A 15,182-nucleotide genomic window follows, 5' to 3' on the forward strand; every position below is an offset into this window, starting at 1 on the left:
ACATCTTGAAGGGTGTCTTTCATCCTTGTTCCGCATCTAAATAAAGGATGTGGCCAAAGCAGGTGGCGCCTCGTTATTCCTCTACGCTGATGATGCTGCTATACAGCATACTCAACTGATCACTCAATCTACTCTGCCATATCTACCTTCTTACTCAACCTTGCTTCAATTGAGAAAGCTTTGCAAGATATTTATTTACATAAACTGCAAGAAAAACATCTATTCTATTAAGCTGTAATGATGGCTCAGATTTGGCGTTGGCCTGTCGCTGTATATATCTCGGTCTTCCTAAAACAATGATGTAGGAAGTACCAGGGCCAATAGGAGGACGACAATCTGCACCTCTTCAACAAACTGAATACTTTTTTTTGTCATTTTGGAAGTAATAAAAACAAAAAGTCCATTTGGTTCCTACCTTCTTTAGAACATCTGATACTGTCCCTGTCTCAAGGAAACCACACACAAGCAGTCCCCATGACATAGGGATGCAACAGCACATCCAGTGCTGTGAAGAGACGTGGAGGCAGACCAAGGAGGCCCTTGAGCGCACGCAAGCCACTCAGCAGTCTGCCAACCGCTTTCAATAAATTCCCCTATTCACCAAATCCTGATAACTCTCTCCTGTAGCCATTGGCTCATTTCCCATCAAGAGTTTAATCAGCCCAACTGCTGCCACACTCACCCTTCCAGAGAACATGAGGATCCATCTTACATTCCATGTGTCTCAGATTAAGCCTGTAGTCACAAGTGACTTCCAAAGCCCTTCTTCTGAACCCCCTACAGTGACCATGATCAGTTCATGGCCTTGGTGATGTCCAGAGCCTACAAGACCTGCTGGACTGGGAGGGTTTGGCCCTGAGGAACGCTAATGGGTGTCCTTCACGACAGCATTATTCTTGTCCCTGACTTGATCCGAGACTCTCACACAGACCATCTGGACAAGCCTAAGGGAATGCCTGGAGGTGCTCTTTGGGGCAGGTGAGGCAATGATTTGATTCAGTGAGTTGTCTTTTTTCCTGCCTGCATTTCTTCTGTTCTTCCCGTTTGCAGGTGGGCATGTCCGAGATGCCGTCTTACTCATCTGCGACTCGTTTGGGTTGATTGGATCTGCTGCTTTAAAGAGTGGCTCCTTTTCCCCTCTCATCACCTGATTGTCATAGATCCTCCATGGTAACATGGGGCTCCCCTTTGTGAGAAGCATGAGATTGAACCTTCTCTTGTCTGCCTTTTGTGAGTTTTTCCTGCCTCATCTTTCTCTTGTTTTTCCTATTTTTGCAGTTTCCAGTTTACTGCTGCTCCCAGATCAGCCACGTTCACCTGTGTGTTGTCCATTTAGAGAAGTTTTACCTTTTTGGAACATTTTTAGAAAAAAATTAAATCTTTGTATGCTTTGGTTTGTCTGTGTCTGCGTCCTGGGTGCAGTTTCTGGCTTCAGCCAGCTTAAGAGTATCATTGTGTGTGTGTGTGTGTGTGTGTGTGTGTGTGTGTGTGTGCGCACGCGCGTGTGTACGTGTGTGCGTGTGTGTGTGCGCACGCGCGTGTGTACGTGTGTGCGTGTGTGTGTGCATGTGTGCGCGCGTGCGCGCATGTGTTTTTCTTTATTTTGCCCAGTATCAATGGCACTAAAACATGTGCACTAACCAGTTAGTGTAGGTTCTGTATTCCACTCTTTTTCCCCCATATGGAGTTTTTCCTTGCCTTTTCCAGTTGAACTTATGCTTTAAAAAGAAGAAAATAAAAGACAAAAATCCTCAATGTAAACACTGAGCATCTTTGATGAAGACCACACATCATTCAGTTCCAAAAGACTTTGATGTTCAGACATCTGAAAAAGACCTGAACCACTGGCTCCAGTGCTGACTGGTCTCCAGTCTCTGACCCCACTGACCCAGTTTTACAGTTATCTCATTAGCTTACCCTTCCTTCCCTTCAGGAGGGGTCTACTGCTCAGCTACTTCCTGCTGAAGCCTTGGTCTTGGTTAATAAAAATGAAAAAGCTCTTTTTCTTTTCATTTCCCCATGAAACTGCTTGCTCAGGGGTCACGCAAAAATCCGTGTGGAAAATTGACCACATCTGTCGTTAATGTCGTAGATTTTCAAATCTGTATCGGAGATGCTCGTATTGCTTCCAGATGTCAAGTCCCAGAATGTTTATGAGAACTGGAGTGTTCCTGTTTTGTAGGTGTCAAGTTTAGAGATGTTTAATATATCAATTGTCGGTCAACTTCCAATTAGGCGTGAACTCAAACGGTTCACCCTCTAGACATGTACAACATCTCGAGTTTCAAGCAGCTGACTGAAGATTTGCATTCCCAGGTACATGTTAGGAATATCTCTTATCAACACGGATTAACAGGCCTAACGGGAATGAAAGTAGGTTAGCTTTTCCAAACTCAGAGCAGTGACATGAATTGTGATGAACCTTTATCACCGGGGTCACTTTGGTTCTTGGTTCCTGCACAGGAAATCCAGCGTCACAATGTTAGCTGCTGTGACCCATGTCTATGTGAGAAGACTAATGATCCCCGAACAAAAGCATGGACAAATTACATCAAGCTGATCATTAATGGTCCGGCACTGTTCCAACTTTAGCTCAGATCCAGAGCATCGTCACAGCTTAGCTCATTTATTCATTCATTATTTCAAGGTTTTACTCAGCCAAAGGAAAGAAAGTGTACAGACACACAGAGTCACAACACAAAATCTCCACAGCTTTTACTAACCCTCAATGTGGCACTTTATGAAGTGTTACCACCAAAACTGCTGCTAAGCAAAACTACGATGGTGCCCTTTGGAAAAGCAGTCAAACACAAGTTTCTGAGTTACACTAACCCGATCAGGAAACATTAATCCTCTCTCTCCCTCTCTCCCCTCTATGTCTCTCCCTCTGTCTCTCTCTCGCTCTCCCCCCCTCTTTGTGTGTGTGTGTGTGTGTCTCTCTCTCTCTCTCCCTATCTCTTCCCCCTCTTTGCCCCCCTCCCCTCTCTCTCTCTTGGGTAGAGAGAGATTAACTTGAAGACTTTAGGAAAAAAGTGAGAGAATTGAAGCATTTTAAAGGCGGATCTGCTCCTCTGTTGACATCGTACCAGCAAGTAAAATAACATCATTGCAGCCCACTGAGGATGGACCTCACACATACTCGTTAGGATTAGTTAGGGTTAGGTTGGTTATGTTAGTCAGTTAGGGTTAGGGTCATGTACAGGCTGAGGAGCGCAACAATTCCAAATCTTATGGAATATCCAGGACATCAAAGGCCTTATAGCGGCGCTTTCATGAGTGTTGCAATACTTGCTTTTATCACTGGAGGGTGCTATAGATCACATAAAGTACTGACAACCAAGTCATGACTAATATATTGCATTTACATAGTATTGGATAGTTCATCATTCTTTTATTGTACACTTTTCGTTTTACGTTTTTTTAACTATATGCATTTCTTATTTATATGTATGTGCCAGAGTGATAAACAACATTTATTTTAAATTGTTCATCGTCCCTTTAAGCTAAAGAGTTTGAACCCTTTTGCTGAAATTCCAGGAACATCACACACACACTTTTGTCAGCCTTCACTACACAGCATGCACATGTGTTTCTTGTGTGGCACCAACCACCATCTGAGCGTGAAGCAGCAGCAGGGATGAGGAAGCCCTCCGTCTTGAGTCTATGTGTTTGACACCCTGAACCACCCCATAATGAATAAAAAGTTTAAAGTAGACATTAAATCTCTGATTTTAAAAGTGGTTTGAGTCTGTCATGGCAGCTGTCTGTGTATCCTCACAGTCCTTCTTTCTGAAAGATGATCAGCTTCAGATCTGTCCGCATGGTCATTGCCAAACTTATGGATTCCAGTTTTCAACAAAGACTTTCAGGTTAACTGAGTCACCCCATAAAATGGTTACAACATTGTTTACTTTGCAGAAAGCAGGTGGAAGGCGATCCACTCAAGCCCCTAAACCACATCATAACCTTGTATTTTCCACTATAATGCACATTATTAGTGCTTATATTACACTTCCTGCCCTGGTCCCTGTCAGCCTATCAATTAGGAACATCTAGCAAACATTAGAATGCCCATAAAAACCCAGCGTTAGTGCGATGAGGCGCTGGTGTGATGAGGATGCGCTCGGATTTACAAGCTCTTCTTTCTCCATTTCTTTGGCCATGGTTGACGGCTGACTTGTGCAGGAGTAGGTCACCTTGGGGATCAAACGTGACTGTTGTTTGAGCAACAGGGATAAAACAGACGTGTGCAGAAGTGTTACCAATTACCAGAACACACAAACAGGAAATGACAGTTTTAGTAAAAGATTACTAAGTATATACTGTATCGACCTGCCATTCTGTACAGAAGGTGTGGCCTACAGGTGTGGCCTACGGGTGCGGACTACAGGTGTGGCCTACAGGTGCAGACTACAGGTGTGGCCTACGGGTGCGTACTACAGGTGTGGACTACGGGTGTAGATTACAGGTGTGGCCTATAGATGTAGTCTACAGGTGTAAAATCAAATCAATCTTTATTTATATAGGATCTTTTAGAATCAAAAATTGTTTCAAGGCGCTTTCCAGAATCCCAGGGCCTAACCCCAGACAAGCAACAGTGGCAAGGAAAAACTCCCCTTTAACAGGAAGAAACCTCGAGCAGGACCAGGCTCATGTAGGGGGACCCTCCTGCTGATGGCTGGCTGGGTAGAGAGAGAGGAGAGGGGGGGAGGACAGGTAGATGATAGAATGGAGAGGAGAGGAGAGGAGAGGAGAGGAGAGGAGAGGAGAGGAGAGGAGAGGAGAGGAGAGGAGAGGAGAGGAGAAGAGAGGAGAGGAGAGGAGAGGAGAGAGGAGAGGAGAGGAGAGGAGAGGAGAGGAGAGGAGAGGAGAGGAGAGGAGAGGCACAGAGCACAGAAACACATACAAAAATACACTATTTATGCAAGCAATAGGTGTGGCCTATGGGTACGGACTACAGGTGTGGCCTACGGGTGTGGACTACAGGTGTGGCCTATAGGTGTGGCCTATGGGTGTGGACTACAGGTGTGGCCTATAGGTGTGGACTACAGTTGTGGCCTAAGACACATCACAGATATACATATAAAAATAATAACTGTTTCCAAGATTTATTTTTGGTATGAATTTGGCTCTTTGCTCTGCTTTAGTGGAATGGAAAAGCAAGGCAGCAAACAGCAAGCAGGTGTAACCTTCACATTAAAGCTAACTCAAGAAATGGCAATTAAGATCTTTATGGAAGCATCTGTTTGCAAATGATGTGGTGCAATGTCAGTAAGGGGGGTAAATGCTTCATACTGCATCAGATCACAATACAGATAGACTGCCTGGTAAAGCAGACCATTAAAGGTTTTGGAGCTATTCCAGTTCCCCAGGCCAGCTCTGACTAGCCAACAGGAAAAAGAGAAGCTAGCTCATGCACTGTATCCAGATGTGGGACCGCTAGCTGAATGACATGCTAAGAATGAAGGTATGTGTGGTAGATCACATCTATAAGCCATCTACAGCCATGAGTAGATCATTTAATCCACCCAAAAAGGGCCGTAGGTGATCATGTACATGCTGTCTTCTCTGACATCTGCTGAACATCAGGCCTTATTAGACGCTACGACCCCGTGTTTGTGTTTATGGCTGCAACATCACAGCAACGTGACTTTGTGTCAGAACTATGTGTGAGCTCATGGTCCAACCTGAGCGCAGGTCTCAGCTGGGGCTCCCGCTGCCGCTGCCGTTGCTGCCTGTGCTCACAGTTTATGGAGCGGCAGCTGTTTGTTTTATGACTCATTTGCATCTGTGCAACATTATGAGAGTCTATCATCTTCTGCTTTGGACTCATTTGTAATAACACACCATGGAATAACAATGTGGTGGTGGCGAGGAGCAGACTGGCCCGGCACCCTGAGCCACATCATCCTGTTTGGTGTGACGTTAACCATTCACCTGTGTGAAGCTCCATCATTCCACAAACAATCACACTTGATCTATTCTCAGACTTTTTTGAATGTGTGCTCTTAATGCGGCAGATTTGATGGATGTCGTTAATATTTTGTCACGTCTCCGGATTGATTCTGGTTGATAGAGCATCTTTGGATTTGAGGGGGGTTAGAGGGAGGCAAAACCAAATGATTGTCTGACAAATACACACTGATAACATTGTTTTGTGCCAATGTTGTATTTGTGAACCAAGCACAGGATGATAGAGGTGAACAACATCCCTTAGCTTGGGTTGCTAGGCTCCATCCGCTATGCACGCACTTCAGACTGGAACTGAAAGCAGACAAACGACAGCCAAGAGAGTTCAAACTAGACTTTCCTGTAGTTTTTCTGCTTCCCTCCCGCTACTCCTCTCTCTATATCCATCTACAGGCACCACCAACTTTATAGTGGTGCGCTGACTTCTGACCCCACTCAACTCTTCTACTAACAGTTTGTTATAATTAAAGTATTTCCATGATCTCTGCCTATTCTCTCTTCTACCCGTCCTCCCCCTTCTCCTCTCTCTCTACGCAGCCCCCGCATCAGCAGGAGGGTTCCCCCCACATTAGCCTGGTCCTGCTCAAGGTTTCGTCCTTTTAAAGGGGAGTTTTCCTGACACTTTTGCTTGTTAGGGGTCAGGCCCTGGGATTCTGGAAAGGGTCTAGATTGTAACAGATGCTACATAGACTTTAATAAAACAAAGAAAGACAATCGTGTACAGCGAGGTGACAAGGTGAGGTGCATGACGTGCAGATTCCTTCTCTGCACAAGGGGCATGTGGTGACCTAGAGGGGGATTTGAGAACACAGGAAATGACTACCATTTACCAGTCTGCCAAACCATAATTTGACAGACAAAACAAGCCAACACTGGCGACCAAAAGGCAGCGGCTTATGAAGACCTGTTGATTGGAAACCAGCTGCAGGTGTAACGGTCACCAGCGAACTCCACCACTCCCCCTAGAGGGAGAGAAGAGAGACAACAACGTGCAAAGGTCACAACACAACCTTAGCTATGCAGATGTTGCTAATTGTCTGTTAATCTAATGTGGCTGTGACAGTTGCTCATGCTTTGGTTTTACTGAAACATTGTTCTTAAAGGAACGTAGCTGAGACAGGAAGTTACATTTCCAGTCAAACATGATTTCATCATCAAGGAGTTGGCATAAACTGATTCCTGGTGGTTTTTTTTAGTTGATCTGAAGAGTGATTCCAGTAGTAGGTTGATTCTAATCATATTAGACCTGTCTCTGTACACCTGGAGTGCTTCATGGGGTCGTCATGGGGCTGTTTCTTTTGTCTTTTAAAAAAATTATTTGCTCATGTGTTGGCTTTGGTTGGTGTTGATGTGGAGACCAGAAGTGGTTCGATGTAGCCAGAGCTCAGCTTCTGCAGAGGGTACAACGTTCTTTTTACATGGGTTAATGGTTGGGTTTTGGTTCCATCGAAAGGGAAAATAGTTCCTTAGAGTGGTTGATAGATAGCATTGGAGCACCTTTGATCAACCTTATGAACAAAAGCGCTGTTGCAATTCTCCCAGTCCAAAGCTACAATAGATGACTTTAAAAGGGGAGGAAAGAGCGGGAGAAAACATGTGAAGGAGGACTTGGCACCATGGCCTACTGTCATGTATTCTTACTGACATCATCGCTGCAAAAATCAGGCCAATAAGTCTGTCTTTCCTGCAGATGTGGAAGCTGGAACCTGCACTCCCACAGTTCAGTGAATTAGGCGTAACACAGCCCTCATGCTGCCAAAGGTCTCGCCCATTTCACTTTGATGGCATTTGTAATGAGAGGGTTCCTTCATTAAGCAGTTAATGGAGGCTGCTGTAGACCCAGTAAAGGGGGCTGTTTCCCTTGATTACTTGAAGACAGTCATCACAAGGTTATATAATGTGAAAGAAATTTTAGTATCACATCCCTTGAATAAATGATCTGTTCAGGAGTCACTCAAGTAAGAGCATCAGGAAGCTGCTGCAGCTCTTTTGGGCAGCACATCTTGGATGAGAACCTCCTTTTTCACCACATCCCAACGGTGATCTGCTGGACTGACATCTGGTGACCGTGGAGGCCACTGGTGTACAAGAAGCAGACCAGTTTGAGATGATCTGAGCTTTGTGACATGGTTGATTATTCTGCTAGAAGTAGCATCAGACAATGGTCCACAATGGTCATAATGGTCAGCAACCATCCTCAGGGAGGCCGCGGCGATTCAGAACAGGTTCTCTGCGTGTCCGCTTCATCCTTTGTTGTCCGTCAAAATACAGCATAACAAAGTTCCGACGGGCAGCTCAAAGCAAATTCACAACCATAACAGCAGCAGTAGCAACCTTAACCATTTATACAAGGTAGGATTGATCCATGCTTTCATGCTCTCGACTCATCTTGTTAACCACCGCTACCAGCGCCCCGAGACTGAGCCACTAGCACCCCGAGCTCCCACCACCTTGGATCTCTCTTCTACCCTTCCTAAACCAGACTGCCCAACCTCTTCTGACCTCTCACATCAAGTAGGTGCTAAACGGTTTCTGAGATGCTCAGAACAGTACCCATCTGGCACCACCAAGTCACTTAAATCCCCTTTCTTCCCCACCCTGATGCAGTTTGATCTTCAGTAAGTTGTTTTGACCATGTCTACATGTCTAAATGCTTTGAGGTGCGGCCTTATGATCGGTCCAAGTAGCTATTAAATACCTAATAGTTGCGTTAATAAGCAGTTGAACAGTCATACCTTCAAGTCTGTTAGGATACGTGGTTGTACAGGACCCGAACACAGGCAAGACGCAGTGATGAAAGGTCCAAAATAGGTTTTATTTAACAAACACAAATAGGGCAGTCCTGCTGGACTACCGGGAAGCAACAGTTCTTACTTCGGGTGCACACAAAGAGCTCCAGCGTGGAGCCACAAAATCACCAAAATCTTCCGAAACCAACAAAGTCACCAGAAACACCAAAATCACACAAAAATCCTCCGACCCTGCTAGGCCAGAGTCTCAGTCCTTAAATAGGCGGCTGATCGCTGATTGCAGGTGCGCCAACCGGTGGCCGGAGCATGGCTCCACCACGCCCCCTGCAGGAAAAAACAACCGGGAAGCCCCAACAAAGTCAACTGAATGGATGAAAAACCTTTCTCCTTTCATCCAAGAGACTTGTGTTGGGATGAGAGGGAGTGGCCTAGTGCGAGCTGTCTTAGCAATTATGCACACCTGAACATGGGCTGTTAATCACACCATCCCTCATTACACAAACATGCATGTCTTTGCAAAAGTTAAAATTATAATCAATAACAGTTTGTATGGCTTGGAATATGAAATGAAGCATGAAAATGAGAGTTCCAGATGATCCAGTTGTGCATGAAGAGTTTGTTCAGCAACACAGTTGCACTGAGTTCAAAAGCCACCTGAACCAAAGCTATATGTGGTTGGTAAGTTGGTAAGTTAGCTTGACTAAAGGATTCTTCCTCCAAGTACTAAATACAGAAACTCCAAGCAATGCCTGAAGGTTCTTTGTTGTCTTCTCGCTGTCTAATCCCATGCTGGAGCACACCCCTGCACCTAACTGGATCCCTCTGAGCAACAAAGCCATGATGTTTAAGCTTAGAGGAGTTGCAAATCCAGTTCCAGCTGCACAACAACAGGAAGAGGACGTTGTTCATCATGTAGAAAGCTTTTCTGGCAATCCCCATGACAACATGCAAATGGCCAGGGCCAAATAAGCCATGTTGCTGTGAATTAATCCAATAATCACTTGAGATTTAAGAATGAGGTTTTTAGTTCAGCTACATTACACTCCCACATTTCTACATTTAATGACGTCTTTGAATACGATTTTAAGCCTGTTCAGTATCCAAAATGAAAAACGTCCTGTCCATAATGAGCAAGCTCCTTGTTTAGGCCCGGGCCAGATGTGAGATCTAAGCAGTGCACACCTCATCATGAACAGTGTGCCATCAATTTGAACTCCTGCAGTTTGCTGCACTTACTGGGAAACAACAGCATGGATCACCAGAATAGCCTGGCCAGGTCTCTTCTGATATACAAGGTTTTCTATGTGGTTTATGTATTGAAAATAATAATTCTTATGAAGAATTTCCCCAAAAAAGAGAATGAAATGTTTCATGTCAGACTGAAATGGATGAAGTAAATCAGAGATGATGAAAAACAACATCTGGTGTGGCTGTTATGTTGTAGCCCTTTCCCCTGTCCTCATCTTCAGTAAAATGCAACCGCGCTTCGTCCTTTAAGACAAAAGTCTCCATTGCAATAAAGCACCTGTACATGCCAACAACAGAGAAAGTGATTTTAAGTGTTGGGTGAGCTGGTGTTCTATGTTGGCCTTTGCTTAGGCTTGCGTTCAGAACAATCCTTGTCATGCTGAACAAGCAAGCCTCACATTACAGACGGGATGGTTTCACAATTTTTGGTCACAATGACATGTGACAAAAAGGGGCCGCTGTTACCTCAGACCTTGAACCTTGGCAGAGCAGTCCCAACACAGCTGTGTTACAGGCTTTGGAGTTTTATTTTCTGATCCCTGAGCATCACAGCTATGTTCTCCAAGCAAGACCACCTGCAATAATTAAAAATGCCTCTGCAGCTTGCTAGCTCAGCAGGGCTCCGATCAACAGTGCCTTGTGTTAAAAAGAAGAGTTCTTTTGCGAAAGGGATTCTGGTTTCACCTCCTTCTGGTCTGCTCAACAGGCTCCATGTGGGGTGAAATATGGAATACAGCACAGACACTGCAATCTTGGGAAAGAAAATGACTTTATAGTGCTGAAGTGTAACGTGGATATGTGCTAATGTAAAAGAGTTAAGATAGCGCCACTGTCCTTGACTGGTTGAGCTCGGGTTTAAGCTTGGCCTACTGGTCACTCAGAAATGCCTTTGCTTCTGTCAACATGACGTCCATAGAAAGAAATGGGTGGTTTACATCTATATATGATGCCACCGAAGGAGACTGACAAAGACTGAATCCTCTTCCTCTGTCATCTGAGCCTGTTGCCATCTGCCCCAGGTTAGAAAAGCAGTGGGAAAAGCTGCTGTCGGGGATTCCAGTTATTGTAGGAGGAGTGACACCTCTACAACCAAGTAGTTCAATGATTACAATAATGGAGGTAATTAAATCAAATGATAACTTGGTAACCTGGAAAATCCTCTGTGAAATGAAATGTGATAGTAGCAGAAAACTGGCAAACTCAGGAAACTCTATCCTGCTACTGTAAAGGGCGAAAAAAAGCAGGTCCGAGTGTAGAGATGGGGTAGAGAGATAGAGACGAGGGCAGATTCTGGGTAGTAAAACAACCTTGCATTTATATTTCATCATTAAAATGTTGTATGCTCACAATCAGGTGACATAGTGCTAAGACAACACATAGGACTTAGCACATATGAAGCCTTAGCTTATGACCGCCTGCCACAGCACCAAGCCATCAAGCTGAGGAACCCACTAGATCCCTGAAGGTGTGCTCTAGCTTGGAAGTGTTTGTCCTGCACATCCCACAAATGTTTGACTGGATGAAGATGATAATATTTTGACACCTTCCAATCAGAACTAGCATTAACTTTTTTAGCAATTTGAGCTACAGTAGCTCTACTTTTGGATTGGGCTGAACCTTTGAGCTTCCTACACACCCACGAAGCTCGGCTCATCACCACTGTCAATAGTTCACCACTAGTTCTTTTTGGTCCACATTTAGTGAGCACCAGGGACAGTCTGGCCATCTACGCGCTGTGGAGATTTACAGAAAGGCCACTACTCCAGGACGGCTACTCAGACATCACCTGTTTTTTGTTTTTTTTCCCACCCTGTTATCTCTTTTACACTCCAGTCCAGTAGGTGGCAATAATGCAACTTTAAGTGAGTATGATCAGTGAGTATAAGTGAGGACCTTTAGTTACCTGTTTTGTACTGGATCAGCAGTGGGATGAGAGCTTCATCTCATGTCGATGTTCAAGCTAAAATCTTTTACGTCTGTGAAAAGGTGCTCTTGGGGATGAGATTGTGCTCAGAAAATCTACCGCCACCACTAACCATGAGATTAGATGGCAAAAACACGTGCTGGGCCTATCGCTGGCTTTGTTCCATAATCCCAGAGGGGCAGCTTCCTGCTACAAGGCAACCTTTGAAATTCTTTCATCTCAACCGACTTAGATTTGCTTTGCAGTAGTGTTGTGGTTAAAGTTTATTTCAGAAGTGTAAAAGCATCGTCAACACCGATTTGAAGAAAAGCCTCTGGATCTCTGAAGGGACGGACACCTACACACCTCAGGCACATAGTGCATTGAAAATTAAGACTCCAAAGGTGCATGACTGTAAGAAAAATAAACTGTTCGGCAAAGTGGCAAAGGAACCAAATGGAAGGAAATAACTGAACATGAGGTTGATGGAAAACAATCTGGAACTCACAAAAACTCAATCGAGAACTAGGTTTCAGTAAATGAGGCTGAATAATTTAGAAAACAGCAAAGCAACAAAGCAGCAAAGTAACAAAGCAACAAAGCAGCTGTCTCCTTGGGGAGTCTTCTACCAGACACTGGAGCAGTCCACGTTGGAGCTAAAAAGGCTCAAAGGCATCTGCCTCTGATGAGACCAGATGGTTCAGGAAGCTTTAGCCACTTTAGCCGCTGCACGATTTGTGTTGCTAATTGTGCTATTGGCACTACATCTCCAGGGCAGCAGCACAGTGTCTTTTAACCAGAGCCGTTTAGTTCAGTCTCAAAGTAAAACAAAAAGTACTTGCGTGTGTGTGTGTGTGTGTGTGTGTGTGTGTTTGTGTGTGTGTGTCCAACTGGGGAATCAGGAGTACCCCTCTTAAATGATTGATTTTAAATTTAAACAAAATCTTTTATCCTCTGGATTTTGTTTCCAGGATGGGCCAGATTGTGATTGTGGCTCATTGCTACGGGCTCATTCACACCTGCAGCATATGGCCAGCAACATACTCCATATATTTTGATTGTAAAAGACGCTATATAAATAAAGATTGATTGATTGATTGATTGATTGATTGATTGATTGATTGATTGATTGATTGATTGATTGATTGATTGATTGATATACATATCTTACTGTACAATATCCTACTAGTTAGAGCCTTTTCTCCAGCCTCTCCAATTAATTGAAACCCTGCTAGACTTGACACGTGCACTGCAAATATAGGAGGCATCTCAAGAATCCATGCAAAAGCACAAGTGCAGGACTCCCGTATCTGAATTTTATGATGCATCAACCATGCAAAATGTGTGCTTTGTACCACCGAGTCTGATTGAAAGCAAATGGAGGACTAGAATGGTACTGCTTAGTAGGTGTGGCATTTACTTTTGTAACGTCCATGCAGCACTAAATTACTTAACGTTAGTGGTTTTTCTGTGTTCCTTCGCAAACATATGTGTGCTATCATCAGGGCGAACGCTCCGTGATGAGTTAGATGCACGCTGGAGGCAGACCTGCTCATTATATCCACCAATCTAAAAAGCCAAAGCAATAAAAATCCCCCAGCAGCAACAGTTAGAAAAGGCATGCTGACATAAAAGCTCACCCTCTGTGTGTAACTGCACCTGTATGTAGCCCTAAATTTGTCCAAATGAAAAGCAGGCCCAACTACAAATATTTCCAGCATTACTCAACAGGTTGTTACTTTCTGCAGACCACCACTCTGCATTCAGATGATCATATAATCACTTTAATTTATTGCCCACTGGCTCCCAACCAAGGGCCAGTCCTAAAAGTATTGCCATAAAGTAAAGAGCATTGCATGGCGTCATTGAGGAGCGTAAACAAAATGGCTGGTAGGAGGGAGGGAGCGATAACCGTGACCTTAACCGTGACCTTAACCGTGACCTCAACCGTGAGCTCAACTGTGACCTCAACTGTGACCTTAACTGTGATCTTAACAGTGACCTCAACCGTGACCTGCTGATTCAAAGCTTAAAGCAGCTGATATGGCAAATAAAGTTTAAATGAGATGATCCCCAAGACTCGACTGGCACAGAACTGTTTCACGACACAAAAGAAAACAATTATTTTACAGTGTAACAATTGCACAGTAAAATGGAGATATGGGGCTGTGTCCATTGGACAGGACATATTAAAACACTGCTGTAGGATAGTAGCAACACCAAAGTTGCCATTGTACTGTATAAACGGTAAATGTTAACAAAACATTAGGTTCTATTATTAGTCTATTTTGAAAAATAGAAAGGTGAGCATTTTTAGTAAAGTAAAAGAAAAATTCATATTCTGAAATTGCATTGGACTTTGTTCCAGAATGACCTCCTTCAGATGGTCACCTGATCATCCTTACTCGGCAGCAGAGTTTGGCTTCCCAAGGAGGGTGGCCTCAGATCGCGGCCCGCAGTTTAATTCCCTGGCTTAGAAAGCCATTTGTCAGGAATAGGGGGCAACCACTGAGCTCACTTCAACCTGCCACCCTCAAGCAAGTGGTAAGGGGTCCTGCCATCGCTGCCTCACTTCCTCAGGGGTTTCCACCTGGGGAAGGACGCTAAGTTTGCTGGAATTTGGCTTCAGGTAGAGTACATCTCCGTTCTACTGTGTTTTCTTGGTTTCAGATGTAACTCCTCCAGGCCTCAGAGTGCGAAATGATGATTCTGTCTGCATGAGCCTTGGTTTGATGCTGCTGGAGGATTTGGGAGGTGGCTTGATGTGGTCTGCCCTGCTCTGTCGCGGTGGTTAGGACAGCAGTGGACAGTTAAAGAGAGGCTGAGTGTCTGGTTGTCAACCCAGGACTTACTGTCTCCAGCCATACGTTGGCTACCAGACTTGTGGGTCCATTCCCAATAACAAAGGAAGGCTCCGTCTTCCTTGATTTGTCTGAATTTCCATGTCATCCCTCTCAAGGCAGCCCAGGAGACTTCCATGGCTCCCAGAGAGAGCCGTGCCATGCATATACTGTAGCCATCTTAAACAGAAGCGTGACTTGTGCGTTTCTTACCATCTGGAACGACTCAGAAATTTGGGCAGGTGGAAAACAGCTTTCATCTCTCTGAGTGGTCACCATGACTGCCCATTGATGCTGTTTTAATGATGTCCTCCAGGAGATGCTGGAAAACATTGTGTTTGCATACCTTTGTGATATTCTCACCCAATCCCCAGACATGGACTCCCGCATCCAACACATCTGCCAAGTCCAGAAGGCCCTACACATTCCATGCCTTGTCCGTATTGGGTCCTGGTTAGAGCTGAACAATTA

General features: G+C 44.5%; 1 long non-coding RNA gene across 1 annotated transcript; it reads left to right on the plus strand.

Annotated features, from left to right (window-relative positions):
- Positions 1–750: 750 nt before the first annotated feature.
- LOC115247002 (uncharacterized) lies at positions 751–1,393 on the plus strand. The gene is made up of 3 exons (XR_003886098.1): positions 751–978; positions 1,051–1,190; positions 1,279–1,393. It is a non-coding gene; the product is annotated as an uncharacterized lncRNA (long non-coding RNA).
- Positions 1,394–15,182: the final 13,789 nt, after the last annotated feature.

The sequence above is a fragment of the Takifugu rubripes genome, chromosome 2 (genome assembly GCF_901000725.2).
Source record: "Takifugu rubripes chromosome 2, fTakRub1.2, whole genome shotgun sequence".
In the NCBI taxonomy this organism is placed as follows: Eukaryota; Metazoa; Chordata; class Actinopteri; order Tetraodontiformes; family Tetraodontidae; genus Takifugu; species Takifugu rubripes.